The sequence below is a fragment of the Stenella coeruleoalba genome (genome assembly GCF_951394435.1).
Source record: "Stenella coeruleoalba genome assembly, chromosome: 6".
Classification (NCBI taxonomy): domain Eukaryota; kingdom Metazoa; phylum Chordata; class Mammalia; order Artiodactyla; family Delphinidae; genus Stenella; species Stenella coeruleoalba.
The window spans coordinates 6,968,297-6,986,958 of NC_137151.1; positions in this window are offsets into that span (position 1 = coordinate 6,968,297).

Consider the following 18,662-nt stretch of genomic DNA (forward strand, 5'->3'; position numbering starts at 1 on the left):
TACAATTATATACAACATAGTAGATAACATATACATATATATACATATATATATATATATATATATATATATGTATACTGTTCAACAAAATCATCAGAGCTGACCATAACAGATCATTCTTGCTCTTTTTCCAATCTTACAAAAACATGTATACAAGCACTGGCTGGATTGTGGTAAGCCATTGGAGCTCACTGTTTATATTGTTCTTTTGAGCTGTTGCTATTTGAGTTCAGAAGAAAGAAACTGTGGTAGAAATGCCCGTGGAAACACTCATTCTCTAATCTACTTGGTTTTATTCATTTTGAAAGACATGTATCTTCTGGTGGCATCAGAGGCTTCTGACGTCGGTTTTCAAGATGGTGATTCCCACCAGGAAACCTTTAAGAGCCCAGGGCAGAAAACATACAGTTTGGGAATGACCAAGGTTTATGTCAGAGCTTGGAATAAGTACTGAACCCAGTCTGGTGGGGTTATGATTGGGCTATCCTGTCCAACATTGGGACAGTCAGATAAATAAGAACACAGACTATTCATTTTGCCCCCCCCCCTCCACACACACTTACAATCACTGTATTTTAAGGTCTGTGCCAAGCACAGCTGACAGAAATGGAGGTTACAGTCTGGTGGAAGAGACAACACATAATTAGAATGTTATAATGACCTATACTTCTTAGGAGTATGACTACTGAGCCAGTGAGCCACAACTACTGAAGCCCGCGTGCCACAACTACTGAAGCCCGCGTACCTATAGCCCATGCTCCACAGCAAGAGAAGTCACCCCAATGAGAAGCTTGTGCACTGCAATGAAGAGTAACCCCCGCTCACCACAACTAGAGAAAGCCTGTGTGCAGCAACAAAGACCCAACGCAGCCAAAAAAAAAGTAGTATGTTGGTGGCTGTGAAGTCCCAGAATAGACTCAGGGTATCTTTCTGGAGAGTTGATTCCATTCTACAGGAAATAATTTAAAATCAAATAATGTTATAATAACCACAGTTGGGAACAGAACCCACTTGGGTATATTGTGGAGTAGAGTGTAAAATATGAAGTGGATATTGGTGAAAATTGTGGAGTAAGGACTTCTGAAATCTCTCTCTGTAAGAGCAATGAGAAAGTTGGCAAAAAAGGTCAGAATCAACTTTTTTAGAACTCTGGAAATTAACCACAGGCTTGCAGAAATCTGGGCAATACTTATTCAAGAAAAATGGCAGAATCTTGGTAAAAATGATGGGCTTTGTGGCATTTTATTCAGTCCTAGTCCTATCTACTATGATAGTTTTGGAAAATAACAGCCCTATTTGCAGTGAACATCAGCAGTCTGGCAGCCACCAAAGGGCGCAGACCCGGCCTGGAGCTCTTTCAAAACCCCATCACCAGAGAACTGTCATTGTATGACCTGCTGGTGGTTCCCTGGAAGACCCCTTTTACAGGGTTGTCTGTATCTGACCAGACTCTGAACACACACAGCGTGAAAAGCCTTTTCCCAGGAAACATTTGTTGAAAACAATTACAGGCAATTGATAACAGCTGGGTTAAATACCAGACTAATCAAAAAGCTTAATAGGAAAAGCTGCAGAATGAGATGTCCAGAGGGGTGTTGAAAAGCTCTAAAATATTCCTGGGAATCTAGAAGGCCACCTTCATGCGTAGGGCTGCGAGCATGCTCAGAGCTGTATGCAGACACAAGAAAGACCTGAGAAAGCTCAAAATTCTCACCTCTGGCTGGTCTTGAGGCTCTGTGAAAGCAGGAAGTGAAGGCTGTAGGAGTTGTAAACTGCCTGGCTGAGTGTGAAGGCACATCCGACACATACACACACACACACACACACACACACACACAGCCCTTCAGCACAGACTGGCAGACTTACTGGTTCCAAGTGTTTAAGGAAATCTCTATCCAATCATTAACTGATCACTAGGCTAACTGAGAAGAAACTTCAGAGACCACATATGACAAAGAATACCCTACTATGTAGAAGTAGTTCAAAAAAGGCAGTAAACAAACAAAACAAAAACTCAACTACAACAAACAGCAAAAACAGCAAACCCTGGGGAGAGGGAGAGCTTGTTTTTCAGAATTGCCATAGCATATTATTTCAAATGTTCAGTTTTTCACAAAATGTTCTCAAAAAATTATGAGACATGGGAATTCCCTGCTGATTCAGTGGTTAGGACTCAGTGCTTTCACTGCTGGGGCCTGGGTTCGATCCCTGGTCAGGGAACTAAGATCCTGCAAGCTACATGGTGTGGTCAAAAAAAAAAACTATGAGACATGAAAAGGTACAAAGTACAACCCATTCACAGGAAAAAAGCAATCAATAAAAACTGTCCCTGAGGAAACCTAGATGCTGGACTTACTAGATAAAGACTTCAAATTAGCTATTTTAAATATGTTGAAAGAACTAAAGAAAACCATGTCATACTACAAGAAAACATATGTATAAGTAACATATAATTTATATGTCTTTATTGATGTTCTCTATTTGTTGTGACATCATTCTCATGCTTTCCTTTAGTATAATATGGATATATATACATATAAAATAAAAGTACAATAACTAATATGAAAACTTCACCAGAAGGGCTCAACAGTATATTTGAGCAGACAGAAGAAAAAAGTTAATGAATTTGAAGATAGAGCAATTGAGATTATCCAATCTGAGAAGCAGATTAAGCAGAAAGAAAAAAGAATGAAGAAAAATTAACAGAGCCCCAGAGACCTGTGGACACTGTGAAAGATACCAGCATATGCATAGTGGGAGTCTCAGAAGGAGAGGAGAGAAAGAGGCAGAAAAAAATATTTAAGATATATTGGATGAAAACTTCCAAAATTTGATGAAAGATATTATTTCATATTTTATATATATATATATATATATATATATATATAAAACTTCCAAGTGCTCAAAAAACTTCAAGTAGGGTAAATTCAAAGAGATCCACACCTAGATACATCATAATCAAATTCTCGACAAAGACAAAGAATCTTGAAAGCAGTAAGAGAGATGATTCATCACGTATAAGTGATCCTCAATAAGTCTAAAAGCTGATTTCCCATTAGAAACAGTGAAGGAAGCAGTGGAACGATAAATTCAAAGTGGTGAAAGAAAACCCTCAAACAAGAATTCTATATCTAGCAAAACTCTCTTTCATAAATGAAGAATAAATTAAGATATTTAATTTATTCATACAAGCAAACACTGAGAGAATTCATCACTAGGAGACCTGTCTTATAGGAAATATTAATGGGGGTACTTCAGTCTAAAATAAAAGAAACACTGCACAGTAACTTGAAGCCAGTGAAGAATGAAAAGCACTGGTAAAGTAACTACATAGTTAAATATAAAAAGGACTGTAAACGTATATTGTTATTAACTCTTTTTTTCCCATCTGAACTAAAAGACAACTGTATAAAGCAATAATTAGAAATCTGTGTTAATGGTTACAAAATGTATAAAGATGTAATTTGTATGAAAGTAACATCATAAAGCAGAGGGGAAGGAATGGAGTTTTATTGGAAGAAAGTTTTGTATATGATTGAAACTAAATTGGTATTAATCTGAACTAGATTGATATAAATTAAGATGTTAATTGTAATCCCAGAGTAACCATTAAGAAACAATCTTTGAAAATATATAGTAAAAGAACACTAAGAGAATAAAAATGTTATACTAGGAAATATCTATTTAATACAAAAGAAGGCAGAGGAATAGAGAAACAAAAAAATATAAGAAATATAGAAAACAAAAAATAAAAGGGCAGATGTAATTCCAACCATATCAATGATAACATTAAATGTAAATGGATCAAGCAATCCAGTCAAAAGGCAGAGATTATCAGAATGGATTAAAAAAATAAACAAACAAAACAAAACAAAATGAGACCCAACTATATGCTGTCTACTGGAGACATGCTTTAGATTCAAAGATACAAGCTGATTTAAAATAAAAGAATAGAAAAAGATGTGATGCAAACAGTAAAGAGAAGAAAGATGGAATGGTTATACATGGAACAAAATAAATTTTAAAAATGTTACTCTAAGTAAACAGGGACATTTTATAGTGATGGAAGTGTCAATTCATCAGCAAGACGTAACATTATAAACATATATGTACCTACCAGCAGAGCCCCAAAATACATGAAGCATGACACATTTAGAAGGAGAAATAGATAATTCAACAGTAATAGCTGGAGACTTCATATGCCATATTCAATAATGGATAGAACTAGACAAAAAAAAAAAAATCAACAAATAGAAGACTTGAATGTCACTATAAACCGGCTAGAACTAACAGCCATCTATAGAACTTTCCATCCAACAAGAGTAGACTATACATTCTTCTCAAGTGTACCTGCAATGTTCTGAAGAATAGACCATTTGCTAGGCCATAAAACAAACCTAAATAAATTTTAAAGGATTGAAATAATACAAAGTATATCTTCTGACCATAATGGTATAAAATTGCAAATCAATAACTGATAGAATTTTGAGAAACTCACAAATATGTGGAAATAAACAACGTACTTCTAAATACCCAATGGATCAAAGAAGAAATCATGCAGGAAATTAGAAAATACTTTGAGATAAGTGAAATGAAAGATACAACATATCAAACTTACAGGATACAGCTAAAGCAGAGTTTAGGAGAAATTGATAGCTGTTAACACCTATGCTAAAAAAACAGAAAAATCTAAGCTCAATAGCTTAACCTTCCACTTTAAGACACTAGAAAAAGAATAAAGTAAACATAAAGCAAGCAAAAGGAAGGGAAATAATAAATATTAAAATGAATATAAGTGAAATAGAGAACAGAAACACAGTAGAGAAAAATTAATAAAACCAAAAGTTAGTCCTTTAAAAAGATCCTCAAGATGGACAGTTATAACAACTTTGACAAAGAAAGCAGAGAGGAAACTCCAATAACTAAAATCATAAATGAAATAGGGGATATTACTACTGATTTTATAGAAATAAAAAGGTTTATAAAGGAGTACTATAAATAACGTATGACAATAGATAACAGATAAAATTGATAAAGTTCTGGAAAGACACAAACCATCAAAATTGACTTCAAAAGAAAGAGAAACTCTGAATAGACTTAAAATAAGAAAAGAGACTGAATTAGTCATCAAAAAACTACCCACAAAGAAAAGCCCAGGCCTAGATGGCTTTATTGGTAAATTTCACAAAACATCTAAAGAAAAATTAGTACCAATTCTTCACAAAACTTTCCCAAAAATAGAAGAGGAAGGACCTCCCAAATCTTTCTATAAGGCCAATATTACTCTAATAGCAAAACAAGACAATGAAATCACAAGAAAATGCCAGACAATCTTTTTTTTAATGAATATGAATACAAAAATCCTTAACAAAATACTAGCAAACCAAATCAAGCAACACATGAATAGATTTATATCCTATAAACAAGTGAAATTTATTCCCAGAATGCAAGATTGGTTTAATATCCTGAAATAATTAAGGTAATACACCATATCAATAGATTAAAAACAAAAACCACATGGTTATCTCAGTAGAACAGACAATAAGGAAAACCATTAACAAAATCCAGCACCCTTTCATGATAAGACACTCAACAAAGTAGGAATAGAAGGGAACTTCCTTGGGACTTTCCTGGCAGTCCAGTGGTTAAGACTTTGCCTTCCAGGGCAAGGGGGTGTGGGTTTGATACCTGGTTGGGGAGCTAAGATCCCATATGCCTTGGGGCCAAAAAACCCAAAACCATAAAACAGAAGCAATATTGTAGCAAATTCAATAAACACTTTAAAAATGGTCTACATCACTTTGTTATAAAGCAGAAACTAACACACCATTGTAAAGCAATTATACCCCAATAAAGATGTTAAAAAAAAAAGGAACTTCCTCAATCTAATAAAGAGCATCTATAAAAACAAAACAAAACTAAAACAAAACCCCCAAACCTACAGTTAACATCATGCTTAATAGTGAAAGACTGGATACATTTCCCCTAAGATCAGGAACAAGAAAAGGATGTCTGCTTTCACTATTTCTATTCAATATTGTACTGGAGGTTCTAGCCAGGGCAATTGGGCAAGAGGAAATAAATGGAACACAGACTGGAAAGAAAGAAGTAAAACTTTTTCAGTTCACAGATGACATGGCCTTTTGGATAGAAAATCCTAGGGAATCCACAAAAAATTATGAGAACTAATAAATGAGTTCAGCAAAGTACAAGCTCAATACACAAAAATCAGTTGTATTTCTATACCTTAGGAATGAAAAATACAAAAACGGAATTAAGAAAACAATTCCACTTATAATATCATTAAGGGGAATAAAACACTCTAGAATAAATTTAACAAAAGATGTATACGATTTGCACATGGAAAACTACAAAATACCACTGAAAAAATTAAAGAAAACTTAAATAAATGAAAAGGCATGCCTTGTTCGTAGATCAGATGACTTAGTATTGTTAAGATGGCAATACTCCCCAAATAGATCTACAAATTCAACACAATCCCTATTGGAATCTGAGCTGGCTTCTTTGTAGAAATCAATAAGCTGATCCTAAAATTCATATGGAAGCCCACAGGACCCAGAATAACCAATATTTACACTAGCCAGGACATGGAAGCAACCTAAGTGTCCATGAACAGATGAATGGATAAAGAAGATGTGGTACGTATATACAATGGAATATCACTCAGCCATAAAAAGAAACAAAATTGAGTTATTTGTAGTGAGGTGGATGGACATAGAGTCTGCCATACAGAGTGAAGTAAGTCAGAAAGAGAAAAACAAACACTGTATGCTAACACATATATATGGAATCTAAAAAAAAAAAAGGTTCTGAAGAACCTAGGGGCAGGACAGGAATAAAGACACAGATGTAGAGAACGGACTTGAGGACATGGGGAAGGGGAAGGGGAAGCTGAGACGAAGTGAGAGAGTAGCATTGATGTGTATACACTACCAAATGTAAAATAGATAGGTAGTGGGAAGCAGCTGCATAGCACAGGGAGATCAGCTTGTGCTTTGTGACCACCTAGAGGGGTGGGATAGGAAGGGTGGGAGGGAGACGCAAGAGGGAAGGAATACGGGGATATATGCATATGTATAGCTGATTCACTTTGTTATACAGCACCAACTAACACAACAATGTAAAGCAATTATACTCCAATAAAGATGTTAAAAAAAAAAAAAGCAAAAGAGGTTACTGTGAAGAGCAGATAAATGAAGTGTAAGCAAAAAAAAAAAAAAAAAAAGAGAGAGAGAAAAACAGTGCCAGAGCACTTACACTTCCCAATTTCAAAACTTACTACAAAGCTATGGTAATCAAGACAGTGTGGTACTGGCATAAGGATAGACATGTAGATAATGGAATAGATGAGAATTTGGAAATAAACTCTCACATTTACAGTCAATTGATTATCGACAAAGGTGTCAAACCAATTCAACGGACAAAAAAATAGTCCTTTCCACCTACTTTGGTCTTATTATAAGGATAGTGGTTTCATTATTGGTATAGTTTGCATTTAGAGACACGGATTCTGGACCAGGTCATATGTGCATTCTGGACTCTGCCTCTGCCTGTGTAACTCTGTCTTGATCTTTCTGGCATTTAATTTCCTCATATCCAAATTGGGGTAATAAGCTAATTTTAATTTCTTAAGAGTAAAATGTTTCAGGGATTCCAATGATGGAATCTTGTGCCACTGGATTAGTTTTCTCAAAAAAAAAATCTTTGAGATTTTATTTGTGAAAAATCCAGTCAAATAAAATTTATTTGACTATTGAAGGACCAGGCTAGTTAGCAGCTATGCTCATGCCAGTCTGACTGCTACTACTTGTTATGTCAACACCAGCCAGAATGCCAGTCAGTTTAATTTCTACAGATGGCAGCTTCAGCAATATGATATTATTTAGGAGAAAGACTTATCTCGTATACTACTGCTCTCTTTTCTCCCAAACAAGAGGATGCTTTTGAGTGTGTGATGAAGATCATCAATAATATGAATTCTAGAATAAGCACCATCAGTTCACATGTTGGAATTTCTCATACTATGTTTGTAATACCCTTAACTTAGGTTTAATACCCATTTCCCAGAGGTGAAAAACATCTGGTTATCACCATCATTTTAGGTGAACGTCTCAAAAATTTATATCTGTTTTAAAATGTAATATTTTGAAATACCATTTTGATGTATATTTTGCCTTCCTATGAGTTTGACTGTGTTAGAGACCTCCTATACGTGGAATCTTGCAGTATTTGTCCTTCTCTGACTGTCTTATTTCACTTAGCATAATGTCCTCCAGGTTCATCCATGTTGTTACAAATGACAGGATTTCCTTTTTTTTAAGGCTGAATAATATTCCAAGATATTTATATACCACCCTTTCTTTATCCATTAATCTGTGTAAGCAGGAAATAGAAGGGTGGTTGCGTTGGCTGGGGGAGAGGGAAATAGGGTGTTGTTGAAATTGTATAAAGTTTCATGCAAGAAGAGTAAGATCTGAAGATCTGCTGTACAACAGGGTGCTTATACTTATCAGTACAGTACTAGGCACTTAGAAATTTGTTGAGAGGGTAGATCTCACGTTAAGTGTTCTTACCACAAAAGAAAAGGAACACAGAGATGCTTCTGGAGGTGATGGCTATGTCTACTACCTCGACTGTGGTGATGGTTTCACGTGTATAAGCATATATCCAAACTCATCAAATCGTATACATTAAATATGTTTGGCTTTTGTATATCAGTTATACCTAAATAAATCTGTTTTTTCTTTGTTTGTTTTTTGCGGTACGCGGGCCTCTCACTGTTGTGGCCTCTCCCATTGCAGAGCACAGACTCCGGACGCGCAGCCTCAGCGGCCATGGCTCCCGGGCCCAGCCGCTCCGCGGCATTGGGATCTTCCCGGACCGGGGCACGAACCCGTGTCCCCTGCATCGGCAGGCGGACTCTCAACCACTGCGCCACCAGAGAAGCCCATAAATCTGTTTAAAAGGAAAAAAAAAAATAATCCTTTCAATAAATGGTGCCGGGACGACTGGATGTCCACGTGCAAGAAAAAAAAAAAAAGTTTGATTCCCTACCTCAAGCTATATATAACATTTAACTCATACTGGATTAAAGATTAAAGTAAGAGTTAATGCTCCACAAATTTTAGGAGAAAATATAGGGGTGACCTTTATAACTTTGGATTTGGTAATGGTTTCTTAAGTATGACATCAAAAGCACAAGAAACAAAATAAAAGTAAATAAACTGAACTTCATCACCATTAAACCCTTTTGTGCTTCAAAGGGCACTTTGAAGGTAAAGTCCAACCCACAGAATGAGAGAAAATAGTTGCATAATAGCTGAAAAGTAGAGACAACCCAAACGTCCATCAGTGGATGAATGGATAAAGAACGTGTGGTATATTCATACAATGGAACGATGTCAGCCGTAAAAACGTACTGATTCATGCTATAACATGGATGAACCTTGAAAACATGCTCGGTGAGAGAAGTCAGTCCCAAAAGGGAACATACTGTATAATTCCATTTGTAGGAAATGTCTAAAATAGTCAAATCTATAGAGACAGAAAATAAATCAGGGCTGCAAGGGATGCGGCAGCTGGTGGGGGTAATAGCTTAAAAGGTGAGGGGTTGCTTTGGGGGGGATGATGAAAATGTTCTAAAATTGATTGTGGTGGTGGTCGCACAACCCTGAGACTATATAAAAACTGTTGGGTAAATTGTATGGTATTAAATTGTATGGTGTTAAAAATGCATACGAGTGCTTTAGGAGAAAGGTTGAGACTCCAGGAAACCGTGCCCTGTCAGTCCATACTTCAATGTATATTTTCTATATAGATTCAATCTGTATCTCCTAGACCTTTCAGCAGAGACCTCTGAGGATATTTGTGGGTCCTGTAACCCATGCCAGAAGAGAGATTAGTCCAGAATCCCAGGCAAGGTTAGTGTGATACTAGTGTTCATGGACCCATGGGGGCAGGGGTCCCTCCAAGCTGTCAGGATGCCGGATCCCTTGGGCTTTGCGAGCCTTGTCAGCTGGACACACTTTCCACGCAGGTACCCTCAAGAGAGGCCTCCCAGAGCCCCGTGGCTGGAATCCCCCTGCAATGTGAATCAAGTTCCCTCTGCTAAGCTCACAGGCTAAGTGGGCAGCACAGCTGAGGGCCAGCTCATCTTTCCCCCAGGATGTGTAGCCGCAGGGATCCTGAGCCCTTTCTGAACCATGGTAGGCTGCTAAGAATAGCGAGAGTACAGTATGTGAGCCTCTGAAGATCTGGCCATGGAGTCAGGAGTATTCACAGGCCTTCCTGGAATAAGAGATCTTCAGCCTGCAGTATTGCTTTGAGAACGCCCTGTGGTCTCTCCCGTCAAAACTCAGCCTTAACGTCCCCTCCTCCAGGAAGCATATCTTGATTTACCAAACCTCTCTGATTGAATTTCTCAAACGACTGAACACGAATTTGGCTGATGAATAGATCATGAATAGGTGATGTCTGTCGGGTTTTGAGGGAGGACTCTGGCCCTAGCATCTCCTTTGGGGCCTATTAATCCTCTTTTTGGACAACTTGACATATAACACGAATGTTAGTTATAACTCTTTTTTTTTTTGGCCGTGCCTCGAAGCTTTTGAGATCTTTGTTCCCCGACCAGGGATTGTACCGGGGCCACGGCAGTGAAAGTGCAGAGTCCTGATCACCGGACTGCCAGGGAATTCCCAGTTATAACTCTTCGATTGTAAGTGACAGAAACCCAGCCCAAACTTGGGTAGTAACTGGGGTGATGGAAGCAGAAACTCAGTGCTCCTGCGGGAGGGGCAATCCTTTAACGAAGGAGGTGCCTTTTTTAGAGGAGGCAGTACTGGGCAGAAAAACAAACGATGTCTATTGCATGATGGTGACTGGATTCTTTGGTGCTGAAGTTGTTCCGGGTGAGCTACTGAGAGAGCCAACAGGGGAGGACATTTACTATTTTTTGCCTGCCCAACACCCTCTCTCCCATTCCACAAACCACTCCAGTTTCTTTTTGGGAACCACCCTACTCCTGCTCTCAGCCCATGTGCTGGGATGAGACCCCACCCTAGCCAGGAATGGGACACATGACTCAGACTGGCCAGTCACATAGTCCATTCCCTGCAGCCACCCTGATGGTCCCTGTGAGTGTCTTTAGGGCCAGGGCAGTGGGTCACTCAGTTCTGGGTCCCTGACAGCAGCGGTTCCCAGACCTGGAGGACCCTAGGAACACCTAGGGGCCCCTCCCCAGATGCACTGAATCTGCGAATCTGGGGCTGGTCTCGGGCATCTATAGTTTTAATAAGGTCCCTGCGGAACACGGATGATTAGGCTTGGGAATCATCGTCCCACTGTGTTTGTATATAGCAGGTGCTTTAGAGCTGCTGGTGTCATGGAAAGGGCCGGAGTCTGTTTTCCAGGTGTGCTTATACTAGCTGGCTTTGAGTCGCTCCTGGAAATACAGTAGCCAGGACTCTGTATGTGTTGAGGTGGTCCTGCCACTTTCAGCTGGTGATCTACGTGCTCCCTGTTTGGTGAGATGGCCTTTGCTGATGCGAACGAGGCCTCCTATTCCAAGAGCTGGCAGAGCTCCAGGGGTCTGGGACACCTGAGAAGACAGCCAGGTGGAAATGGGCTCCCCTGATCAGCCCCAATCAGGCCACTTCAGGATGACTCAGAATGTCAGGCCTTCTAAAATTAATCTGTGGCCACATCTAAAATCGGCACCTTGTTTAGAGTCACTGGCTTCTCCTTGCCCCACAGAGGGTTTGGGACCATGGGTGAGCTGGGCCTGGACGTGCTCCATCTTTCTCCCCCTCAGACATTTGTCTGACTTTAGACTTGCTAACAGACAGTTTTCCTTCTGCTTTTTTTCTTTTTATTTATTTTTTTCTTTTTAAATTCGCTCCTTTCTAACTGCAAGCAAAGGTTAGTTTTATGACCAGGGGTTTCATTTCTCAAAAGGAGGATGACAGTTGGCAGATACTTTAGTACCATGTCCTTAGTTCTTACTAATGGAATTTAGGTGCAAATTTAATCCCAAATATTAAGAGCCCTTTTTTTTTTTTTAAAGATTTTTTTTTCTTCCTGACTAAAAGGGTTGAATACAATCATTGTAAAAATTTCAGATAATACAGTTCTAAAGAAGAAAGCAATAATTACTGGAAATTCCTCATCCAGAAAGAAACACTTATGGGATTGTTGGTGCATTTACTTCTAATTTTTTTAAAACAAATACCTAAAGCCCACAGAATAAAACAAATTAAAATGCATAATTTGCATATATGGAAATAAATGTTAAGTCCAAGAAAGTCTTTGGATTCATTGTGCAATACGGGCTCCTAGAGGGAAGAAATCAGATATTTGGGGTCTCTACATCAATGTTACTTTTAAATTGTCTGTCGCTCTCATAATCTGTTGATTAAATCATAAATCAAAAAATTCTGGAAGGCAATTTGGATTTATGTATAAAAAGCCAAAGCTGCCTACCTTTTGACCCAGCAAATGCAATGATAGAAATTTATTTTAGAGCAGAGCTCCCCAAACTTTCTCACTTCTTGGTGCTTTCAGTGTCTCAGAAATTTTTTCACAGCTCCTCCTAGGCCAGAAGAAGCACCTAATAGTTGATTAAGTAGTTAGGTCCAAATAACTTAAGTATTTTTGTGCTAAAAATTTGGTAGTCGTTTGAAAAAGTAATACACATACTTTGAAAAAATTTTTTAAATTTCAGACTTAATAACATTAGACAGCAACACCGGTAACTAGAAGAAGGCAAAGGAGCAATGTCTTCAAAATTCTGGGGGAAAGTGATTTATAACCCGGAATATTGTGCCTTGTCTGGTTCATCCCTGTTTCTCCAGCACCCAGTCAGGGTTTGGCCCAGATTAGTTGCTTGATGAGTCTGACCTGAATAAATGAATGAATGAGCAAATGGATGAATGAAGGAATTTATAGGACCTGCCAGTTTCCAAGTTTTCTTCGAAGTCCTGAGAGACAAGGGTATCAATCTCTAAAGCCCGAGCCTTGGAAAGGTGAGTCTGGGGACTTCCTTGGTGGTCCAGTGGTTAAGACTCTGCCCTTCCAATGCAGGGGGTGTGGGTTTGATCCCTGGTGGGGGAACTAAGATCTCACATGCTACCACGTGCCAGGGCCAAACAATAAAATAAATAGAAAAGGGTGGGTCTGCATCTGGAGGCCAGGCTGAGGGGGTGCGGAGGGAGAGGATATGCAGACACCCCAGGATGTGCCCTATGACACTAGGGGATGGGGCCTAGGGTGCTGCGGGCGCAGGTATAGGAACCAAGCGGCCCTTTGCTTTCAAAGCCTGGTTTGGAAGAGTACGATTCCATAGACATAGGGGACCAAAGACCCGGTTTCAGAGTCTCCCTCCCTGGCTCAGTTACATCATCTGCAAAATAATAATAAAAACAGCAACAATAGCTATTTTCACAGTGGGCATTAAATGAGTTTAGCATCATCGTGGCATGCGATTAGCACTCCACAGATATCGGCTATTAATATAAGTGGCTGCTCTCTTAGAACCACTTCCTCGAGTCCAGCGGGCACGTCCCGGGCTCACCGTGGTCCCCAGAGCAGAGTGAACGCGAGCTTGCACGACAGCCCACAGCGGGAAGGCTTGGGGTGTTCCCCTTCTGGTCCTCCTCTTCCCATCCCTGTCTCCCTTTTTACTTTCGTTCCCACCCCTCCTACTTTCCACACCAAAGAGGAACAGGAAGTGAAAGCAGTAAAAGTAGAGAAAGAAAAGGACCTTTTCCTGTAGGTTAGGGATGCCTCCTGCTGCGCTGGGGTCCCTCAGTCCTGATCTCGGATTTGGGCTCTTTGAGGGCAGCCATCAGGCTTTCCTGTGAGTTCCGTGTAGAATTCCCCGGATAGCAAGGCTTAAATTAGCTCTTGTAAGATTCTGGTCCTGGCCAGTCTTATTCATTCTAGCGTGATGGAGTCTGACTGTCCCTCTCCCTCCCACACCCCAGACTGCTCTCTCCTGGAGATCCCACTGGTTCAGGTGCTCCTTAGCGATGGGAGGGCTTTTGGAGGACCTAAGGGATGGTGGCAGGGGAAAGTTAGTGGCCGTGGATCCCGCATAGCGTGGAGCTGGCTATATTTTGTAACATCTCCTGGACGCTAGGCTCAGACAAGCTAGTTCCTTTAGGGCATGCTTGAAGTGGACCAAGGGTTCCGTCTATACTAGGCAGGACTCCTAGGAGATAAAGTGGCGAGTCGTAATCGTCACTGTCACACAGCAACTGTTACTATAGCAGCTACAATGAACCAAGATCCATCCCAGGCCTTCTATGTACCTTATCTTACTTAATAACAAGAAGCACCATGGGTAATATGTGTCTTTTACCTCATTTTGCAGATGAGGAAACTGAGACTCAAAGAGGTTAATGTTGGGACTTTCCTGGTGGTGCAGTGGTTAGGAGTCTGCCTGCCAATGCAGGGGACACGAATTCGATCCCTGGTCCGGGAAGATCCCACATGCCGCGGAGCAACTAAGCCAGTGCGCCACAACTGCTGAGCCTGCGCTCTAGAGCCTGTGAGACACAACTACTGAGCTCATGTGCCACAACTACTGAAGCCCACGCACCTAGAGCCCGTGCTCCGCAACAAGAGAAGCCACCACAGTGAGAAGCCCGCGCACCGCGACAAAGAGTAGCCCCCGCTCGCCACAACTAGAGAAAACCCGTGCACAGCAACGAAGACCCAATGTAGCCAAATAAGTAAGTAAATAAATAAATAAAATTTAAAAAATTAAATTAAATTTAATTTAAAAAAAGAGGTTAATATTTGTCCAAGGTGGCAAAACAAATATTGACCACAGTCTGTCTGATCTGAAGATTAGTATTGTGAGATATGAGAATATTAACTGAAGGGTGGTGTATGATTGTGAAAAATTGGAAATCATCCTTGATTTCCAGCAATAGAGTAACAATTAAATAGCATGTAATACATCTATACAATGATTAAGATTGATGTTGCAGTATTCATTAACATGGGAATATTTGCACAGTATATTCTTATTTACTTATTTATTTATTTTAAAATTTATTTATTTATTTACGGCTGCATTGGATCTTCGTTGCTGTGCACGGGTTTTCTCTAGTTGTGGCGAGCGGGGGCTACTCTTTGTTGCGGTGTTCAGGCTCGTCACTGCGGTGGCTTCTTTTGTTGCGGAGCACGGGCTCTAGGTGCACGGGCTTCAGTAGTTGTGGCTCGGAGGTTCAGTAGTTGTGGCATGCGGGCTCTAGAGCACAGGCTCAGTAGTTGTGGTGCACGGGCTTAGTTGCTCCGCGGCATGTGGGATCTTCCCAGACCGGGGGTCAAACTCGTGTCCCCTGCCTTGGCAGGGGGATTCTAAACCACTGTGCCACCAGGGAAGTCCTACACAGTATATTTTTAAGGAGAAATAGTCTATATAATGTGATTTCACTTTTGTAAGCTAAAACAGATGTTGTAGGACCTTACAAATGTTAAGAAGAACATTATGCATGCATGGAAATATGTCTAGAAGGATACAGGCCAATGTGTTAATCTTGGGCCTTTGCAATGTGAGGTTATGGGTGATTTCTACTTCCTTTTTCATTGTTGACTTGAATTTTCTAATTTTCAAAACACCCAAGTATTATTTATTTATTTATTTTGATGTTCCCTTTTAAAAAAATTTTTTATTGGAGTATAGTTGCTTTACAATGTTGTGTTAGTTTCTACTGTACAGCAAAGTGAATCATCTATATGTATACATATATCCCTTCTTTGTTGGATTTCCTTCCCATTTAGATCACCACAGAGCACTGAGTAGAGTTCCCTGTGCTATACAATAGGTTCTCATTAGTTATCTATTTTATATATAGTATCAATAGTGTATATATGTTAATCCTAATCTCCTATTTCATCCCCCTCCCCCATATTACTTATTTAAAAATGATAGAAGAAAAGGGGATACTGGTCTGGGAATAAGGAAATACAGTGCTCTGATGCCAGCTCTGCCACTGATTTGCAATCTTGGGCAAGTCCTTTTTGTTCTGGGTTTTGGCATCTTCATCGGTAACATGAGCAATCTGTGTAGTAGACAGAAAGGCCCGTGAGGCCTGGGACAATGTCTATTTTGTTTTAGAAGTGTCTGTACTCAGTAAATAGTGAATTAATGAGTAAATTAATGAGTGATACAGGAGTCGAGAATTAAGAGGGCTGGTGGCGCAGAGGTTGAGAGTCCGCCTGCCGATACAGGGGACACGGGTTCGTGCCCAGGTCCAGGAAGATCCCACATGCCACGGAGCGGCTGGGCCCGTGAGCCATGGCCGCTGAGCCTGCGCGTCCGGAGCCTGTGCTCCGCAACGGGAGAGGCCGCAACAGTGAGAGGCCCGCGTACCGAGAAAAAGAATTAAGAGTTGTGGTGGGTGGGAGAGTTTCAGAGACATGACATGTAGCAGTGGTCCTCAAATGTGGTCCAGAGGCAGAAGACCTGGAGGTTGTGAACTTTTTATGGGTACTATGAATAATCATGAGACTGGTCTCTGTTACATTCAGTTCACCAGCACTGGAAGCTAGTTCAGAGTGCTGGGTTTAGTGTTGAACAGACTTGGACTCCAGTCCCAGTGTTGCTGTTTGCCAGCTGTGAAGTCTTAAGCAAATTATATATATATTTTCGAAGCTTGTTTTCTCACTTGTAAAATGAGAATAATAATTAATACTGAGCTCATAGGGTTGCTCTGAGCATTTGAACCATCTGTTTATAAATTAGTTCAAAATGGTAGACTGGGAACTTCCCTGGTAGTCTAGGGGTTAAGACTCCGTGCTTCCACTGCAGGGGGCACGGGTTCTATCTCTGGTTAGGGAACTAAGATCCTACATGCCATGTGGCACGGCCAAACAAACAAACAAACAAACAAAATGGTAGCCTGAATTCCAGCTACTTTTTCCTATCCCCAATCCTTAGAAACATCAGAAAAGATAAATACGTATAATCCCTAAGTGATCTGGCAAAGTGGTAACCTCAGTGGATTTGACATCGCAAGGAATTCCTGAAAGAAGAAAGATGGTGGAATTGGAAGAAAGAAACCATTGCCTAAAATGTGTGTAGGAGAGACCTGCCAAAGAAGGTGGGAGTGGCTTTGAAGGTGCTTCAAGCTTGAAGACAGTGGATGGGGGTGGTGGTGAATGACAGGGTAATGGCTTCAGATGTTGCAGTAGGAATAGAGACAAGGCAACACCCAGGAAGAATGGACACTGGGTAATGGCACACTTTTCCATCAGCGTTTTTCTTACCCACTGTCATGCCTCCCGCACAACGATGGGAGACATTAGCCATAGATGGGGTAAAAAGAATCTCAAATCCAAGATGAGCACACAGCCAAGAGTCATTAAACACTGAGGAAGAACACTGCCGTGAAACAGGCACAGAGCACAATAAACAGAGGAACTGACACCCAAAGAAACACAGCTAACAGAGCAGATAGATTAAACATTTACAGCAAGCACAAACATCCTCAGAAAGTTATCAGAAGAAACAGTCTGATAGCTCAGAAATAAAAAAGGACTCCAAAGCATACTCAATAAATGGGCTATGAACAGGTTGGATACCCATGGATAATAGCATGTAAATGAGCTAGAAAATCAAGTTGAGAACTTCTAGAATGCAGTGGGGAGAGAGAGAAGGAGAGAGGGAGAGAACTACAAGTTAGGCTATATGAAGGCTAGATTTAGAAATTCGATATCCATTTAACAGAAGTTCCAGAAAGAGGGAATAAAGAGAGTGGAAATGAAGAATACCAGAATAAATACAGGAGGAAATTTCTCAAATTGACGAAAGGCTAAAGTTCTCATAGTGAAAGGGGCCATCACATGACAAGCAGAATAGAAAATAAGATGATGAATAGACATGTAGGATGAAATTTAGAACATGAAGGACAGAGAAAAGCAAAGCAGATTAATATCAGATTCAACTGCAACACTGCATGCTGGAATATCTTCAGAAGTCCAAGGGAGAATTATCTGAACCAGCCAAGCTATCATTCAAGGGTGAGGGCAAAATATATAAGGACAATTTCAGACATCCAAGGATGACAAAATAAATCATCTTTGATCTTACCTGTGAGAGGATGCATTCCAACACAATGAGAATAATTCCAAGAGAAAGCTACCGGATTTAAGAAGCATACATAAAAATTAACTCAAGCCTGTTCTCTATGTCTGTGATTCTGTTTCTGTTTCATAGATAGGTTCCTTTGTGTCATAGTTTAGATTCCACATATAAGTGATATCGTATGGCATTTGTCTTTCTCTGTCTGACTTACCTCACTTAGTATGATAATCTCTAGGTCTATCCTTGTTGCTGCAAATGCATTATTTCATTCTTTTTTATGACCGAATAGTATTCCATTGTATATATGTACCACTTCTTCTTTATCCATTTATCTGTCAATGGACACTTAGGTTGCTTCCATGTCCTGGCTATTGTAAACAGTGCTTCTATGAACATAGAGGTGCATGTATCTTTTCGAATTATAGTTTAAGACAAAACTGTTCTTGTTGGCAGGTAGTACAACCTTCTGCCTAGGTAACCCAAGAGAGTTATTTGGCAAATGATTAAAATGAATAAGAGAATTCAGCATGCTGGTCAGGTTATAATAGCT